General features: G+C 37.3%; 1 long non-coding RNA gene across 1 annotated transcript; it reads left to right on the plus strand.

Annotated features, from left to right (window-relative positions):
* The first annotated feature begins 541 nt into the window (after positions 1-541).
* LOC131701716 (uncharacterized) lies at positions 542-6718 on the plus strand. Its single transcript, XR_009308968.1, has 4 exons — positions 542-851; positions 2065-2122; positions 5147-5299; positions 6316-6718. It is a non-coding gene; the product is annotated as an uncharacterized LOC131701716 (long non-coding RNA).

Consider the following 6718-nt stretch of genomic DNA (forward strand, 5'->3'; position numbering starts at 1 on the left):
AAGATAATCCTGGTAAAAATAAATAAATAAATACAATCCATCATGTATCGTTGTGTATAATCCAGAAAATTGAATTTTTTGTTTCCGGTCTTCCGAAAAAGGCAGACCACAGAGGTGCCCTATTATACCCACTATTTAAAATGTTCATGTTTTATTCAAAGAAAACCCAATCAGCCTGTTTACAGAATATGTAATCCAGCATCAGATGCTGAAGCAAAAAAAGGCTGGCGGAACTCCTGCAAAGAACACTGATGCACCTGACACAAGCAAGGATGCTCCGTGTGATTCCCACTTTCCCAGGAAGGCAACTGCATTCCGAGATGGCGAGATACATTTAAAGTGACAGCACCTTATTAATGACTTCAAAATTGCTTTCCTGATATTTTGTTAAAATAATGCTGTATTGCATTGTGTTACCTTTCACTGCTGTTCAGTTATAAAGGAAAGCACCCTAGCGAATCACAAAGCAGTTCTCCCCTGCTGAACCAGTCAGGAGTAATCGAAGGAAGGCAGGTAGCAACAATCTGTATTAAAGCTCCTATACAAAGTTTTTGAGCCAATGAGGAGCCAACATCACATTATATTAATTCTTGTCACCCACCTAGTAGCGCCTCTACAGAATACAGTAGACCAGTAGCATCGATTAATACTTGAGCTGTCTTTCCCCAGGTTTTACATCCTCACATTGACCCACACTCAATACTGCTGGTCCAGCTGTTTAGTCAAAATGCTGTTTATACCCCTGATCCAAGCAGTCAGCGTCAGGGAAGCGTTACTTCCCACTCCGGAGGGCAACCAGACCCTGATGCCCTGTCACCGCTAGGATGGGCAGCTCTTCCACTGTTCCAAGGGTAGGCTTCCAACCGTTCACCCTTCATCCTATTCAGGTTCTAATTGCTTCTTGCTTATTTTCCCCAGCTGAATTCTTCACTGCCATTGAATAAGTTCTGAGTCATTGTCTTTGATTTCTTTATCCCAGTGTGACCTATTTAAATCCACCATTTATTTTTTTATGCCTGTTACCTTGCGCCCCGAGATGATTGTACATGAATACGATATAAAATTGTTTCTATTCTTCTTCTTATTCTACTCACAGAAAAAAAGTATGCATAGACAAAAGCTGAAATTAAATAAACTATGAAACTGTCTAGAAAATGCACTCTGAAACAAAGAAGGTCGTGAACAGTTTTTTAATGGCGCAGCCGTCTGAGTGAAAATCATGACTGTCCCTTTCAATAACCCAGCCTCTCTTCTTACTCCACAGAATGGCCAGACTTTACACAGTAATTTAGTTATTAAAGTTCTTTCTTTCACTTTTCATTAAGTGGACCATTCCTTACGAGAGCATCTTGTGTGGTAGCAATTTGTTTAGCTTGTATTTAAATCAATTCCCTAGAACTGAAGAATTACTTTAAGTGCAAGCTTAATGCCCAGTCAAGTGAGGCTTTTCTTAATTGGTAGCATCCTTGCTGAACATCATGTTATTATGCCATTTGTAATAGTTTAGCATTTAAAATAAAATGCATTGCTGCCCAGTCCTGATCCCATTGATACCTTGCATAGACCAGATTACAGAAATAATGTATTACGTAAACCAACTAATAAAGGTCACACACATTTTTTTGCCTGTAACCAGGTTGTATCAATAACATGCAACGATTAGACAAAAACAAAATGGAAAAACCTGTGATATGCAGCACACACATTTTTGTAAATGGGCTATTTGTCATATTAATTAATTTTTTATAGAAATAGAATACTTAGCACTAATCTGTAATTAGATCTCTCTGTTGTTAGTCAATTTCAGTCAAGATAAGCAAGACAAATTACTGCAAAAGTGATGCCCTGATATTCCTTTATGGGGATCATGCCTGGCTGCAGATCTCAATACAAAGGAATTAGAGGCAGAAATCACTGCATCAGTGCCATCATGGCTGTACATAGTGATCCTACACCCTATTGACAGTGTATAGCTTTATCATATTCACAATGTATGCTTCAATTATAATTTTTAAGAATGGTTGTTCCCAGTTAAGCAAGTCGCTAACTTTCTCTGTTTTACAGTGCCTATGCATGCACAGGGGTGCACCATACACCTTTGTTTGAAGGAACTCCAGATGCTGTAAGTCTTTTTGTATTGTGATGTAGCCAGTAAAGTGAAGCTGACACCCAGAATTTTAAATAAAAAGACCAATAAAAGGCCAGCTATCGTCAACTTCTAACTTACGAAGATTCATTGCTTTCTTAACTATTCATGTCTGCTAAAGTGTATAATAGGTCTGTTTGTTCCTTTTCTAATTACATTTACATTCTTTATGTGCATCACAAAAGTCCAATCAGATTAAAAAAAAGGTGCAAAATCTGTATTTACAGAGACGGTGATAAATTGGTTCTCAGGTAAACTAAAAGAAAATTGACTGTCTAAATTTTGCAGCGAAGATATTTTTAAAACCCACTCATGCTTGAGATAAATAAAAGTCCCATAATACACTTGCAAGTGCATGATCTGTATCCTCCAGACAAGTCAATTCTTTGTGACATCACCTATGAGGCTAGAATGGTAATCTGTGCCAGCTGCTCAGCTATTAAAGAGCAGATCAGCTCTTATCTAAACACTGTGCAATTTCAATTGGCCTGTAGGTTTGAACCTGATCTGCAAAGTCTGCAGGTTAGACCTGTCGTAATGAGTTTAATGATCTTAACATCTAGTCGGATTCATTTAGATTACCATGATGTAACCCACTATCCCTGACAAATAGTTATTGCTGCTGGCAATGTAACGAAACGCAATGGAATGAACCAGATTTATAAACACCATGGGATTGCAAAGCTCCAAATATATAGGTTGAAATCACTTACCCTATTAATGTCACTTTACTGATTGTAACTTATAGTACGTAGTGGGAGAAAGTAAAAACATCCAGGATTTTGTGGTACTCTATAGGTGTATCTCGTAAAATGTTACAAAACTAGCATTTGGAAAAAAGTCAATCCCTTTTTTTATTTTTGTTTTGTGTCCTGACACAATAAGGAATTACTGTGTATTCCCATTTAAATGTGAATATGATTGTGGGAATAACTGCAGATTAAAATGGGATTTTGCATTGCACACAGTGCCATCGAGAGGTCGAGTGCTGTAATTGCAATCCGATCTACTGTACACGCCCTTTATAAATCACCTTTGCAAAATGATGTCAATAATAATGTAACCTATGAAAAAGAATATTCATTCGTTTTCGTATGTTTTAGTGTTCTGTTCATATAAAACCAGACAAAACCTTCAGCAGCTAGGCTAATCAATTCAATGCTAATATGCACTGCATCCGCTCTGTTGCCAAAGGGCAGTTTGATTATTTAAAAAAGAATGCTTTGTGTGGTGAGTCGCTACACCTCAGGTGCAAGAGGAATGATTCTCTGCTTCTACTGTAAAGGTTATGAGTTTCAAATCCCTGTTGCACTGGCTGGGCTCAAACCTAAAACAGAGAAGTACATCATTTACAAGTCTTTGTCAAAAAGCATATTCCGCGTCTGCGTTTGTGGTCTGTATATTTGATTGGTGAGGGGTTTTTGAGCGATACAGAGACAGGATTAAGTGGAAATCAAGCCGTTTTTTGCATGCACAGAGTGCTAGTGCTTGTCACAGGGTAGGTCACGGAAGATAGCAGCTCGGGTCTGTTGGAGATGATTGGAGACGATATGGTTTCATATTAGATGATTTAGATGCAAGAGATTGTTTTCAACACAATCTTCCAAAAGGGGAAAATGATTTACAGTGTTGGTTTTTCAATGACTTGCTGCTATGCTTCTTGATATTATATTTAGCTTTTGTTCCCTTTGAGAAAATAAAGGAGAGAATTCTAGTACTGCATATACATGCCTGGAGAGTATTCTTTCTTTTTAATTTCTACAAATTGGGTTGACTTGATCTGAAATAGGAAAAGCGAATGAAGGGCATTTCATTGTAATTATTCACCTTGATGCATAAAAAATAATCCATTCTGGCCTTGCTTACTACTTTTTTTTGTTGGACGCAGACTTGAACAAAATGATCTGTCTTTCCATGATGACTATAACTTTTTGCCTTTCCAGGTTTTAATTGTCAAAATCTGCAGAATGCATTTATGTATTGCAATGTATATCTGTCTATTAGTAGTTGGGTTAAGATAAATTAAAATGTGCTTGAGATGACAGACAGAAAGCAAGCATAAGATATTCGGGTCACTAACCTGCAAATAGACTTTTTCATGTAAGATATTAAACTTTGTTTTGCATAAACCTGAAACAAATTCAGTAGAAAAGTAAGCCACATATCCAGATATCGATATTGAGAATTACATTGTGTACTTCTAAATTGTACCTAGAATATACTGTAATTATTGCTCTGTCTGTAGTGAGCACTAGTTTATTTTTTGTTTTTAAAGGTCTCATTTACAGTGTCAAGTCCTGTTTTCATTTTTCTGACATTATTTTCTCTACCAAACTTCCTAAATCCATTGCTATCAAAAAATGTACAAACAAAACCTTTGTGATTACATTTTATTTTGTTTTATTGCATTTTTTTTACTGTTCGTTTTATTTTAAGGCACAGACTCTGCATAAATAAGCATCGCCTTTGTAAAGTGGCATAAAAAGAATCATTTCTATCATGCAGTGATGTGTCAAGAGTTATTACATGTTTACTGAGGTTTCTAGTATCCAAGGGCTCTTGACTAAGAAGCACATAGAAGGATCATGCACGTTAACTGCTTTATAAACTAAGCAGGCAGTTGTGCCAGACTGTTAGTGGCACACAGTCACTAAATTATGACTAATGACAGTTAAGCTAATAGTCTTTGTGTCTAGACAACAAGGGGCAATAATCATTTACCTGCAGACTGGAGCGTTAAACAATAAAATACCATCAGAGGAAGTGAGAAAAGAAACACGTCAGTACTGCAGACAAAATTATGTCTAGCGACAGATCATTGTCACGCCTAATTCCAAATAATCCCAAACAGCACAAAATAGAAGAAATCAGATTGTCCCGTTTTTTGGAGTAGTTACTGTAATATGTTGCCTAATGCAATAATTCAATCCTGAGTATATCAATCATTTTATTTTACAAGTACATAGGTTGATGTCTTAACTTTTAATGTCTTTGCGCCAGGCATTTCTAGGGTCTGTATCCTCCTGCCCTGTGAAAAATGCCCACGCAAAAGGCCTGAAGTGAAAGAGCCAGAAGCTGCTGAAGAATTTTGTTAGCCTGGCTGTCAAGGTGTGGGACGGACATTACTTTGATGATGAGCGCCATGATTTGCCTGTAAGCACCAATGCACGGAGGTTTCTACAATATCATAAAGCTGATAGCAACTAATTAAAGTGCCGGGGCAGGGGCACACTTGGATACCTGTCATATTTCTTTCATCCTTGCTGTCATGACTCATAAAGCCATCGCGCAATGTCACTCACAAGGATGTTTGCGGATGAGACGTTAGGAATCTTTATGAGATATGGTCGCTGCCTCCCTATTCAGTTGGCTTGCCTCCTTCACCCTTAACTATGCCATGATCGAGTTCATTGAATAACAATGAGAGGGGGATTCAATTAAAAAGTACAGTGTTCTATATTTTTCAATTTTTATGAGGGAATGTATTGAAATGCTGCTGATTAATCTCTGTGGAGAGCACAGAGATTTTTGGTGAGCACAGCCAGATCTTTATTGGGTGGAATCAGTAGTTGGTGGTCAATACCAGATATCAACTAGAACCTGTATATAACCCGTATGTAAACAATGGAAACATTGAAAGCAACCAAGACTGAACGTCTTAAGGGATTGCATCTCATTAAAGAGTCTAATAAAACATTTTGCTTTCTATGATACAAGAAACACTGAGGGGATATCTGAATTATTTATGAAACTCTCACTTCAGATAAACGAAATCATAAATGACACCCTGATCTTTACCCTTGCAGTTCAAATTTCACTGAAACTAGCAAAGAAAAAAGCAATTCACCTTCTGCTCGGTAAAGCCATTGCATTGATAATTATGTGCAAGTTCTCATTAAAGGTTCATCAAACATATTGAAATAAATGGGGCTCCATTCACAAACTCACAAGTTATTTAATAGAAAATGTAATGCCTGTCTTTAACTATGCAACACAGCTTTATATTACAGGAACGAAACTGTTCCTTTAACAACGATCTAAAGCAGTTTCGTGAATAGCAAACTTTATTTAATTAATTCAAACAGACTTAAATAACTCCCGAGTTAAAGTTATGTGACTTGAACCCACGCCTGACTGAGGTTGAGTTGTTTCTTTTTACGTTCATTTAGGTTATCGACGAACTGTGGGCAATATGAAGAAGTTTCAGAAAACGCAGGCAAGCAAGTCAGGAAAAGATATGTCCCAGCTGGTTCTGCAGTCTTTTGATCGCAAGATCAGGAAGCAGTGACGGAACAGCGCGGAGTATCAACGCGAAGAACACTTTTATGAGGCTGCAATGGCAGATGCATTCTACACACTAATGGTCAGTATTACAAATTCACAGAGAATCGGAGTATGGATCACTGAACTCCTATTGGAGAGCATTCTGTTAACAAATACACAAATAATTTATGACTTCATCAGTCCTATGACACTTATCAATCAAACCATGCAAAGGAAGACATGCCTCAAACGCAACTGTAATGTCTTAATTCAGAATGGTCTAAATAATGCCTTATTTGAAGAGGCAGT

The sequence above is a fragment of the Acipenser ruthenus genome, chromosome 26 (genome assembly GCF_902713425.1).
Source record: "Acipenser ruthenus chromosome 26, fAciRut3.2 maternal haplotype, whole genome shotgun sequence".
NCBI lineage: Eukaryota > Metazoa > Chordata > Actinopteri > Acipenseriformes > Acipenseridae > Acipenser > Acipenser ruthenus.